Source organism: Macaca mulatta, chromosome 2 (genome assembly GCF_049350105.2).
Source record: "Macaca mulatta isolate MMU2019108-1 chromosome 2, T2T-MMU8v2.0, whole genome shotgun sequence".
NCBI classification, from domain to species: domain Eukaryota; kingdom Metazoa; phylum Chordata; class Mammalia; order Primates; family Cercopithecidae; genus Macaca; species Macaca mulatta.
The window spans coordinates 9,776,367-9,789,263 of NC_133407.1; the positions used below are offsets into that span (position 1 = coordinate 9,776,367).

General features: G+C 39.9%; 1 protein-coding gene and 1 long non-coding RNA gene across 28 annotated transcripts in view; one reads left to right on the forward strand and one right to left on the reverse strand.

The window, feature by feature from the left end:
- The window catches only part of LPP (LIM domain containing preferred translocation partner in lipoma), a 723,625-nt gene that overhangs the window by 9,939 nt on the left and 700,789 nt on the right, over positions 1-12,897 (reverse strand). The window lies entirely within an intron of this gene.
- LOC114676211 (uncharacterized) overlaps positions 10,398-12,897 on the forward strand; it is a 163,210-nt gene continuing 160,710 nt past the window's right edge. Inside the window, exons 1-3 of the long non-coding RNA XR_013413506.1 lie at positions 10,398-10,461; positions 10,832-10,925; positions 11,521-11,648. This is a non-coding gene — a long non-coding RNA (uncharacterized LOC114676211). The remainder of the gene's footprint in view (positions 10,462-10,831; positions 10,926-11,520; positions 11,649-12,897) is intronic.

Here is a 12,897-nt window from a genome sequence, read left to right on the forward strand (position 1 = left end):
CTCGATCTCCTGACCTTGTGATCCGCCCGCCTCGGCCTCCCAAAGTGCTGGGATTACAGGCTTGAGCCACCGCGCCCGGCCAAGTACAAGTACCTTTCTGGATAACAAAATCTTAATGGCTCCGCAATGTCAAAAGAGCTCATTCTTTACATGGTATCCAACCCTCCTTTCTAGGCTCAGCTTCTCATAACATCCCAGACTACTCACTCTTGTTCAAACCTATGTGAAACTCCCATACTCCTGTGCCTTGGCTAATGCCTAGATGTATCGCAATTTGCCATTTTGACCTTTCAAGGTACAGGCTAGAAGGCCATTCCCCAGGGAAGCCTTCCTCAATGGTCCCACTTGGAATGAATTGCTTCTTTCTCTCCCATTCCTGAGCACTTTATTTGCTTTGCTTACAATACTTTAAGTGTGCACTTTATTTAAATTATTTATGCATATGTCTATTTCCTCTACCAGACTTTAATTTCATTAAGGGCAGAGACTACGTCTTAAGAACGTATTTCTCTGTCCTATAATGCACCCAGCATACTGTCTGAAATAGAAATAAGCCTGAGATGAATGTGTGCAAAAAGAATGAACGAAGGAATATTGTTTATATCCCACTCTGGCAGCACAGTGCTGGCCTGACTCCCTTAACTCTGGAATCCATCCCAAGATGAATTGGTAAATCCATCATCATCCTTCCCTCAAAGCTGTGGTTGCCTGAGGTTCTGAAATTGCTTCGTATGCCTCTGGTCACAGTCCGAACGCATGGAAACTATTAACCTATTTGTTTTTCCCATTTTGAAGTGGTGAAGTTAAAATAGCAGAAGAGCACAGGGTAAGAGTCTGGAGATGATGATGGTTTGAAGAATGAGGGCCTGTTTCTTTTCTACCCTGACAGTCTGAGCTAATGTGGCTGGAAATTGTCTTCCTAGGACTTATGTTTTGCTCCTCTGTGGGTTTTTACCTTTTTTTTTTTTTTTTTAAGTCAGCCCTGTAATGGAGTGGAATAACCAGGAAATGTTTGACCAGAAAATGTTTTTGTTTGCATTGAGGCTTGGCTGCAAGATTCAGCTCATTTACTCAAAACTAGCAGCAATAGAACAGGCTTAGTTCCTATGGAAAGGCCTTGTGATCTACAGATGCTGCATTCAAAGAACAGGTAATACAAACACTTCTGCAACAAAGGAAACAAAGTATAAAATGTGATTAAAATCAGCCTATTGCAAAATGCCCTCAAATCGGAAAATAAAAGTTCCAAGAATGCAGTTGACTGGCATCCTACGCTAGTGAATGATGTAGAAGGACATGTTATCCTTCACCAGTCTGTGCCTTTTACTGCAATCTTCCCCTTTCAGTCTCCAGTGGGGTCCACTAGCGGCCTTTGAGAAAGGAAAAACTCACAGTGTCAGGGAGGAAGGGTCTGGGAGTTCCCTTAGTCTAGGCTCTCTTTCCACAGGTGCACAGATAGACTTTGAGAATGGATCTGCTGGACCTGAGTTGTGGAGAGCATGAGATGCAGAGGTGGGACTGGTACTCCAGTTACCTGACTCCTAATAATTCAGAGAGGAAGCTAAGAAATTCATCACGTGGCCATGAAAAAGGAAAGCTGCTAGGTGAAGAATGTGAATTATCTTTCTGACTTTGTCAAAATCTACTGTATGACATTGGGTAAATAATTTCTTCCTTCGATCTCAGTTTTCTCATTTGAAAAATGATTAATTCAAACTATAATTTTATTAATCTGTAATAAATCAGTATTAACAACAATAGAAAAAGGTACATGTTTACATCACCAGAAATATACAAAAACAACTGGATAACCCCTTATCAGAGGTTTGAAAGGGGCATTCATTTGCTAGAAGCCCGGACTATATTACCTTTACTATGCACCTCCACTGATAATTCTAGAAATTGCTAATGGTAAAATTGTAAGCACCATAGAGGGATATTTTCGTGTTTAGATGATTATTTTAAAGCCAGACATGCAAATATTGTGTTCATCTCAACTAAGTTAACATGAAATGGTTGACAAAACAGTTTTGAAAAAAAAGAAAGTAAGCAAATAAGTGAAAGAGGGAGGTCTCTAAATATGCCTATTCAAATCACTTTTTTTTTTTTTTTTGTCTAGTAGGGTTGCCAGGATTGATAGCTGGGGATTTAAGAGGAAAGAGCACGTTCCAGTTTACGAACCTTCAGTATCAGTAGTGTGCTTTGTGACTGGACTCTGGATCCAGCTCCATTGCTGTCCCATGGACTCCTCCTCCCAGCTGCCACACTGAGCTTTCTGCCACATCTTTAATAAGCAACATTCTTTTACAAGCCCAAGACTATCTTATACCCTACTTTGCTTAGAGAATGCCTACTCATCCTTCAAAGTGAAACCCAAATGTCACCTCTTCTGAAAAATCTTTCCTAAATCTTTTTCTGTTGTATTCCAAGCAAAATAAGTAACTTCTTCCACTCCCATAGGATTGTATTATGCTTCCCCTATGACACTGAACACAATGTACTTGATTTAGTGGTTTATGTCAACCTCTATGACTAAACTGCCATCACTCCTCCCTCCTCCCATGAAGCCATAGTCTGAGGTTGTGTTTCCTAGGAAACAAGTTCTGAAACAGATTTGCACACAGTTAGTTATCCAGAAGTGTCCTTGCAATCAACACCTGTGGGAAAGTATAGGAAGTCCCTATACTTCTTATACTTCCTCTTCCTATTGTACACTCTATCTACAGTATCCACGATAGTAAGCATCCTTGCCCAGGGACTACAAAGTCTGTGACACACAGTAAGTAATTGGTAATCAGCTGTGGAAGGCCTTTGGCCAAAGCTGAATGAAGAATGCAAATTTTATTCATTTTGCAGCAGGCATTGTTTGAGGATTTTTTTCCCATAAAAAATGTTTTAGGCTACTCCAATGAAAGTATGGTTAAAGTGAAAAGATGTAAGAGTGGCAGAAAAAAGCAAATTCTGTTGCTAAAAGTCACAGCTTATAAACTTTTCTGAAATGTTGGCAATACAATTGCGACTAAAAACAAAAAACTCAGTGAAACTAAAAATTAAATCACAAATCAACTTTGTACAGAAAACTCCCAAATGCAACTGTTTTTAAGTCAGAGATACAATGGGGTAGTATTTTTTCCTATCCTTGGATATTGTGTAAATAACTTGTAACTCACAGGCAGAAAAGCTAAAGAATCGTATGAATATAAATGAAGCATATAGGTAACATAAACATGAACTACTAATGAGATGATAAAGAATAAGAATATTACCATTATTTACATATTACACAGGTATACGTAAGTGTTCAATTTTGAATATTTAAAATCAAGATATATAGTCTTCATTTACGTAAGTAATTGAAGATTCAGAAGACTATAAAGTGACTACTGCCATTTGGAAATGTTAACATTTTCATTTTATAAAATTAAAATGTGATCTCATATTCATCTTTACCTTTTTTAGGTACAAAAACAATATTGTGAAACAGGAAAGATTCTTGGAAAGATAAGGAGTGACATCTCATGATCTAGATAGTTCAGGTCTTGTTGAGATAAGAACAAAAAGAAAAAAGAGAGAGTTAGAAGACATTCAGTATTGAAAAGTCTTCAGTGATCATACTAGCCGAGGAGTTTTCAACTCCTTTTACTTGGCCATTCACCCATAATCCTTTCTTCAGGGAAGCAATTTATCAAAAAAAAGCACATACTAAAGAGCCCAAAATCACTTCTGGCTGAAGGGCATGAAGAGATGATGGAACCTGTACTATCTGAAAAACTATGATTCTAGTCCAACTGCTGGATTCAAGATAGGGAACACAGCTAGTGACAGATTGGGAGTTACAATACAGGTCTCCTAATTCTCTGTCCAGTGGAGACTCTCTCTCTGCTATATCACATTATATGGAATCTGTATATCAGTAGACATACTCTGTATTTTCTGTATTTCAGATAGAAAGAAGGCATTCAGGCTTACTATCTGCAAGTTACATGCAAATAAATAGAGAAAACATGTTAAGATCTTAAGACAGTTTATCTCCTAAACTACTACAGGATAAGAGAAAACTTGTCATTGGATCCCAAGCATCTACAACAGTATGCTTGCATAAAATTAACGTTCCTCAACCATCAGTTAGTTAATGAATTAATAAACTCCAAGTGAGTACTTTCTATAAAATAATTTTTGTTTTGTTTTTTTCTATTTAATCCTGCAAAACAATTCTCTAGTCTAGAGCTTTTCAACTGGCAGGTCAACACACAGTGTGCTTCAAGTGGGCTCCGGGTGCACCATATTTGGGAGGGTTTGGAGGGACCAGAGGTGTCCAGAGTTCCTGCGTGGGTGCCTTGGGACAGGAGAGATCTCATCCGCTTACTCCAGTGTGCTGAGTGAGTGTCATCATTTTCCACACGGACTGGGATGTGAGAAAGTCCAGAGTTCCTGCGTGGGTGCCTTGGGACAGGAGAGGTCTCATCCGCTTACTCCAGTGTGCTGAGTGAGTGTCATCATTTTCCACATGGACTGGGATGTGAGAAAGTTTGGGAAGTGCCGCTCAAGTGTAGGTGTTCCCAACAGCATGGCAGTGTGCTACAGTCAAGAAGGAGCAGGGCTCCTCAGCCAATTTCTCTGGAAATGCCAGTGCCATTTCAAAATACTGCTATTGCCCAACTTAATTATGGAATACAAACTTATTCTATACCTTGATTCTGGTCATCAAGGTTGCTTCCCAAATGATGGCAGTACTTTTGGGTTTCCTTTGCAGGTGAAGATATCATTTTACCTTGGTAGTTCCCATGACCGTATACGAAATAACCTTCCAACGGCTCTGCCTTCCTGTGAGATATGCACTTTTTGTTAACATTTCTCTTGCTCTTTCTAATGTCCTTTGCCTATATCTTAATCTAAGTCGATATTTGTATCTGCCTGTAATGTGTGTTTTGAAACAGACTGAAAATAATAATCTCAAGCTTAATAGCATCCCACCCCCATGACTGCGATTTTTCAATTAGGATCAAAATTCCTCTTTTACAGATGAAGGTTTTCCCACTAGATAGGAAAAGTTTTGAAACAATGTAACAGATAGCATCAAATCTCGAAACTACATTTTTTTGATGTCATGACACAGCCCCCCTACCCCTGAAAATGACAGCTATGAAACACATAACTGAAAATTCAGTAAAAGAATTTCAACATTTTTTGGTTAATCTTTTGGAGCGCAACTTTTTGTATGTGTTGCCTCAGCTTTCTTATAAACTCTCTTTAAACAAACTTCTCACATGCCTCTCTAAAGAGCAGAGCTGCCTCCGCGCTGATTCTAGTACTGTGGAAAGCCTAAAGAGTGGAACAAAGCGTTAAACAGCCTGGCAGGTACAGAGGAAGAGACGGAAGATAAAGACGCCATCCCTGCCCTCAAAGGTTCCCAATGCAGTGAGAGAGGTGGACACAACTATTAATAACCGACTCGAGGCAAAGGGCATGACAAATTGCTATCATTGAGGCACAAGTAATGAATGATGGGAACGCAGAGAAGAGAGTAATTACTCATGAATGGTGAGAGAGCAGGCAGTATGGTGGTGGTCTATGACAATCTATTCTAGTTGGAATTGGATTTGGCACTTGAAAACAAACTTCTTTTAACCCCCTCTGGAATTAATGTTGTGCTAAAACAAGAGTCTTTAATATCTACTACTCTTTGAGAGGAGTTGCAGATAAGCCTGCACTGAAACAAATTCATTGCACAGGAAGAATATTGTAACAAAATCTGTGTACTAAACAGCACTGGTGAAAGGGAACTCAATATTGCCAGACATGAACATCCATTTTTTTTTTTTTTTTTTAAAGACAGAGTCTCACTTTGTCACCCGGGCTGGAGTGCAGTGGCGTGATCTCAGCTCACTGCAACCTCTGTCTCCAGGTTTCAAGTGATTCTCCTGCCTCAGCCTCTTGAGTAGCTGGGACTACAGACGCGTGCCACCACACCCAGCTAATTTTTTATTTTTAATAGAGACAGGGTTTCACCATGTTGGCCAGGCTGGTCTTGAACTCCTGACCTCAGGTGATCTGCCCGCCTCGGCCTCCCAAAGTGCTGGGATTACAGGTATGAGCCACCGCGCCCGGCTGAACATCCATGTTTTAACTAGCACAGACAAAACCTATGTGTTAGTATTAAAAAGAATTTAGAAAAACAATTTTCTTATAAAATTTTCTGTTTGTATTTGGACTACATACACTGGCTTTAAAATTAAGAAATATGCCCTAAAGCCGTAAGGAAAAAGCCAATGGAAAGAACAAAAAGATCACGGCAATGAGGCCGTTCTATTGAATTTTGCCATGAGCTAGAAATCACATCCTTTACAAAGTAAATTATGCCCTGTTTTTTATTCTTAAGCACTAGGGTTAGGATTGTGATCTGAGCTTTAGTAAATCAGAAAAGAAAATCTCAATTATAGAACATTTAGTTTATTTATGCCTTAATGCCCAGAGAGGTAGTATTTTACTTTAAAATGCGTAACCCATGTGGCATGCTGGGTCTTCCAAAACACTTATCTTGAATGTCTTCTGATCCTTGAAAAATGTAGGGCAGGGGGAAGGGGAGTGAGAGCTAACAGCTGTGGGTCACACCTCAGTCACATCTGAGAAGACTAAGACCATGGTGAGAGCGAAAGAAAAGAATTGAGTTCCTTTCCTTCTGAGACAAGTCAAATGATAGATTTTGCCTTTACAACATAAGTCAGGTGAAGATTTATTAACTTAGACATCAAAGAAGGTCTGCCATATTACAGTAAGAGAATTAGTGAAACATTAGTAAAAAGGTGATCTGGGTTTGAAAAGCTAGGCGATTTTCTTGACTTTTCTGGCCTTTGGTTTCTGTAGACTGAAGTGTCTACATTGCAGTGTTGTGACGTTTAAATGAGTTCACATATTATCAAAGCGAGAACCCAGTCCTGACTATATAATAAATGTTAGGTTTATAAATTCCCTATACAAATTTGAAGGGGCTAAGACATTTATTCAACTAACTTGTCATCCTTTGATCATTTAATGTAACTACCACATTGAAGCACTGTATTTCTATAATTTTTTCCCTTCACCATTAATTCTCCTATATTTTATATCTGTACTTTTAACAAATGGATTCTCTAAGGAATTGTGTATATGATACTCTGGGATAACTGGATAATGTCATAACATAAAATGGGCTTCTAGACTTCTAAGTGACTTTCCCCTGCTTTCCTGGGAATTTTGTGAAAAAGCTCTTCTTCTATATAAACCTGATTATACCCCAATTCCATACATTTCTTAATTCTTCATAAAAGTAATTTACATTCCTTTATATACCAACAATAATAACTGACACTTTGATTTGGTACAATCCTTTAAGTTTACTAAATGTACACAAACAGGAACCCATCTAATCTCCAGAACAATCTGGTATGGGAGGTGGAACGGTAGAATTCTTTTCCCCATTACACGCCACACAGCTATAAATGCAGCCAGGATTTGAACCTGTGTTTTCTAAAGTACAAAGAGAAAGGCTCATTCTTCTACTTCATACTGTTCTTCAATTAACAAGTTTCTCAAATATCTTTCTACCTTATCCTATATAAAGGCAATTATTCAGAATGCAGTTAATAATCTTTAGCATGCAGATTTCCCATAGCCTTTCATAAACACATAGTTTGGTTGAGCTTGAAAAATTCCCCGAATCATCTTGCCCAACTGTTTCACCTTACATACTAGGACACTGCATTATGGGAAGCTGATTTGCCTATCATGGTATATTTGCCCAATGTGGTATACTATTTTGTGAAAAAGTCCAGGACGTAGATGACATGGTTTCTATGCAGTGCTCTTCTCCCAACCCATACTAGGTCCTTTTTGGAGTACCAGCATTTCTCTCTGGTGTTCTGGCCCATTTAACAATAAGAATATGATAAAATTAACATAATTACTTACATGGCCAATGAAAAATTGTTAAGCTGAGTATGTTATATTACTTGGGTTTTGTCACTGTCAAAACAAGATTGTTGCACGCTGATAAATATGGGGGTCCTCTGGCTAAGAGCTCAGTGGAGATAATCCTATCCAAAGCCTCACCCAGCCTTCATAATTCCAAGTATCAGCAACCTATAAATAGAGGTTATTAACAGATACTTGGACCAGTTTCACTGAGGGAGTGAATTTCCAGAGTAGCTGGAATTTCACAGCACCTTGAACAAAATTCCATAAGCTACATGGGTGTCAATGTTCTCATCTGTAGAATGGGATACTAAGTATTCTGCCTTACCAATCTTCCAGAATTGTGAGAATTAAATATGATAAGAAATGGGAGAAGCACTCTTTAAGAATGTAAATAGATATAAAGATATTGTTATAAAGCTCTTTTCGCTGGAGAGAATTACTGTAACACAGAAGGATCGACCCTATATCTTGGTTCAACAGCCTCTGACTCATCAACTGAGCCAACTTCTACCATTCTTATTACTGGATAGAAGTAGACAAGCATAAAATACACACATAGAAGTAGCCGTACTCCCTTGAATATTGAATATTGAGTTTGGAAAAATACAGATTATTTTGTTTTTGTTGTTTTGTTTTCAACAGGTAATTTTTCTTGCTATGTATCTTATTTAGTTTACACACCTGGAATGCCTATCAAGTGATGGAGTAGTTACATACCATGCATTTAGAGTGCGTACAGAGAAGTCTATGAGCCAATGAGAAGTCTCATAGAGTTGTCTGTCTCATTTGCGGCAGTTATACTTGGCAGTGTCCATTTTCTTGACTTAACTGTAATCAAGGTCCAACAAAGCCCCTGGAACCTGCGCCTGTGAAGCCCCATCTTGACAACCCTCAATTTTGTTACCTTTATTAAGAGTAGACATGGGGCCTTGATAGACAAAAAGATTTATCTTTGGGTCACAGTGCTAACTAACCCCAGCACTAAACTAGAATTGCTGACACAGATGTTTACAGAGACTCTGTATGGCTCAGTGGCAAGGAGAAATAAAGCAGAAGTCAAGGGCTGTATTCTAGTCTTGCCAACGTCAGCCACCAGCAGTGAGTTTTGTACAAAGCATTTCCTCTCTGGGCCTCAATTCCGTCAGCTATAAAATAAGGGAATTAAGTTAATAGGCCTTTTGGTCCCTTGAAATGGAGGGATTTGAGGACTGAACAAAAGCTTCAATAGGGCATGGTTCTTGGCCTTGTTCAAAGCATCACCTTCCGTTTCCAGAACAATGCCTGGGGCACAGAGAAGGAGCTCAGTACATATTTTAGTAAGTACACGAACGAACAATCATTTGGGAATACTCCAAAGATTCATCCAACAGCATCTACTCCCAGAGACATACCCCAAATTTCATTACCATCCTTGGATGGCATCCATCACCACGTACGTCAGCAGCCCCTCTCCAGAGCCAGACTCTGTTTCTTTACCCTGTTGCTTTCTTCATAGTCCTTATCACGGTGTGGTATCACCTCATGTATTTAGTTGCTGCTATGCTTCTACCATGCTTATTGTTCATCGTCACACTAGTTTGTTCAAGACACTACTGCATTTGCAGCCTCTGCAGCAGTGTTTAAGACATAACAGGCAATCGATAAGTATTGGCTGAATACAAAATTAAATGACATTAAATAACCTAAAATCTAAGGCCTCTTACAACTTTTGTGTTCTTTATTCTATCTCAGCAACAATATATTTTTTAAAAAAAGAGTGCTACATATTTCTCTAGGAATATAAATGATCTGAAGTTAATCACACAGCATTGAAATTAGGAGAATGCTCTTTCGACTTACAGTATTTGTCTACCATGGGTAACTAACTCATCCAGGGGAATGTCTAAAACCCGTGCTTAAGCGATGATGTCTTTAGCTATGTGTATAGACAGTAATGACTGCCTGCCTGCACATTTCAGATCAGAATTAAACCAATTTGAGTCATCCATGAGAATCAAGATCTGCAAGCAGAGACTAGAAATGTTCCCAATACCATTCCACTCACATGTGGGTTCCCTTCAGAGTTGCCTGAAACTCAGCCCTGCCAACATGTTTATTATCTACCTGGCTTTATGAATTACAATTACTTCCTAAATTATAGTAAGCTACAAGTGGCCTGAGCCAAACAACTAGGGTCATGGAAGGTCTCTCTTTGTACTCCTGGGGATGACAGAAAAGATCCTTTGAAGCAAACTTGATTCTCTTTCAAAAGAAAGGGATAACTTTAAGCCCGTAACTCCCGGGAGTGGCAAAGAGAACAGCCAGAGGGCCATGAGCTAACTTCAATTCTCTAGAGATCAGATGAACAGATTTGGCAATCATTTGGCTTCTGTTGAGAACAAGGCCTTCTAATTATACTTCTGCCAATGGAAGACAAAAGACAGCACATGACTTAGGAAGGCCATAAAGACAAGCCAACATCATGGCTGTGACTGTGCGGTTTCCTTCCGAAGAGAGCACTGCTGATGTGTATGTCAAATGCCGGCTCGAGGACCCATTCATGAGCTTAAAACCTCATGAGGAGCTCAAAAGGAAGCTGGTGAAGTAATTGGCTTCCCTTAAACCGTATCTTGGCTGTAATATTTTCTGACACGAGAAATAAAATGATTCCATGTTTTGATTCCTCCCCCACCCTGCCAGAAGCGATTTAGATTAACTAGGTATGAACGGCACAGCCAGGGAACACAGGCTTTTCCATTCTATAACTGCTTGAAGACAAAGAGGCAGGAAATACAGATGTTTTCTCCTTGCTGTTGCAAAAGGGTGGTGGACTAACTCGTTCAGTGTCTCTGGAATGCAAATTTTCTTTCACAGTTTAGCAGTCTTTTTTGGATTTCAGCACAGTGAACTAACACTTTCCTGGATTCCAAGACCTCCAGAGAACCAGATGGATGACAGAAATTGGGAAAAAGAACCCACACTGCTTGAAAAAGGTATGAATTTCTCACTCTGCATTTAGCCAAAAAGCACTGAAAATTAGAAGAGTGAAATTACTTTTGGTTTGTTCAAATGCATGCCATTCTAGAGTTGTTTGTGGAGAGTAAAAAAAAAAAAAAAAAAGGGAGAAAAAGAAAAAAACCTACAGTGCTTCACTGGTTTGGAGTCTGTGTTCAGTTTAAGCTAGGAAGCAAACTTTAACAGAGATGATATGTTTACTATCAAAGGAAAGAAAGATTGTAGATGGAAGAGCTTATCAAAGAGGATCAGTTTATACGCCTGTGCTCTAAAGCCAGTGACTGCTCCCCAAAGCCAAGCGTTTTAACTTGATGTTCAAGGCCCTTCAGGATACTGTCCTACCTCCCCTGCCCAGGCACCTAGCCTGTCACCTCTCCCACAACTCAGTCTTTGTTACTGTCAACCCAAGCTTTTAAACACTTTGTGCTCATTGTTCTTTCATGCCTTTCCATCTGCTGTTGCCCCTGCCTTGAACGTATTTTCTTAGCAAGTTAAATACATCAAATTATATGGCCCACGATGTGTGAATGTTACCTCTTTTATTAATCACTCTCCTCTTCTGTTCTTCCACAGCACCATAGCAGAGAACCCAAGTACAGTGTTATCTGTTCATATGCTATGGCAAGTTGTAATTTTCAAAGATGACTACACCAAAACACATCGCATCTCACAATGTGATACTAACAGTCCACCATTAACAGGTGAGGTCTTGGGAGAACCTATGCAACTGCCTGGCCAAGAGAATGTCATAGCAGTGATGCTGCCTGACTCCTATTGCTAATTTTGAGACGGAGTCTCACTCTTTTTGCCTAGTCTGTAGTGCACTGGCACGATCTCGGCTCACTGCAACCTCCACCTCCCGGGTTCAAGCGATTCTCCTGCCTCAGCCTCCCGAGTAGCTGGGATTAAAGGTGCCCGCCACCAAGCCCACTAATTTTTTTTGTATTTTTAGTAGAGATGGGGTTTCATCATGTTTGGCCAGGCTGGTCTCGAACTCCTGACCTCAGATGATCCACCCGCTTTGGCCTCCCAAAGTGCTGGGGTTACAGGAGTAAGCCACCGTGCCCAGCCCTCTTAATGGTAATCTTAAAATGTGATATTAGTTTTCTCTTGAAATACATACCTTTGGAATCCTCAGTTGCTATCTTAGTTTGCTTTGTGTTGCTATAATACAATACCACTGACTGTGTCACTTATAAATAATATAAATTTACTTGGCTCATGGTAACGGAGGGTGGGAAGTCCAAGATCATGGTGCCAGCATCTGGTGAGGGCCTTCATACTGTGTTATTCCAGGGCAGAAGGCAGAAGGGCAAGAGAGGATAAGAGCAAGAGAGCAAGAGGGAGTCAAACTCACTTTATAACATCCTATTCTCTGAATAGCTAACTCACTTCCAAAATAATGGCATCAATCTATTCATAAGGGGAGAGCCCTCATAACCTAATCATCTCTTATTAGACCCCACTTCTCAACACTATTGCATTGGGAATTAAGTTTCCAACACATGAACTTTAAAGGACACATTCAAACTATGGCAGTTACCATGTAAGAAATTAGGTTATCCCAAAGCTAGAGAGACCACATGCAGATAGAGGGAGATACCTGAAAAGCCCAAGTTGTTCCAGACTAGCTGTTCAAATACTCCTGGCCCAGGTGTAGGAGAAGCAGCCTTTGAGAGATCTCACGCCAGAAACCTCATGAAAGACCCCAAGCCAGACTCACCCACTTGAGACGCAATCAAATTTCTTTCTTTCTTTTCGTCTTTTTTGAGAGTCTCACTCTGTCCCCCAGACTGGAGTGCGGTGGCGTGATCTCAGCTCACTGCAACCTCTGCCTCTTGGGCTCAAGTGATTCTCGTGCCTCAGCCTCCTGAGTCGCTGGGACTACAAGCATGTGCCATCATGCCTGGCTAATTTTTGTATTTTTAGTAGAGACATGGTTTCGCCATG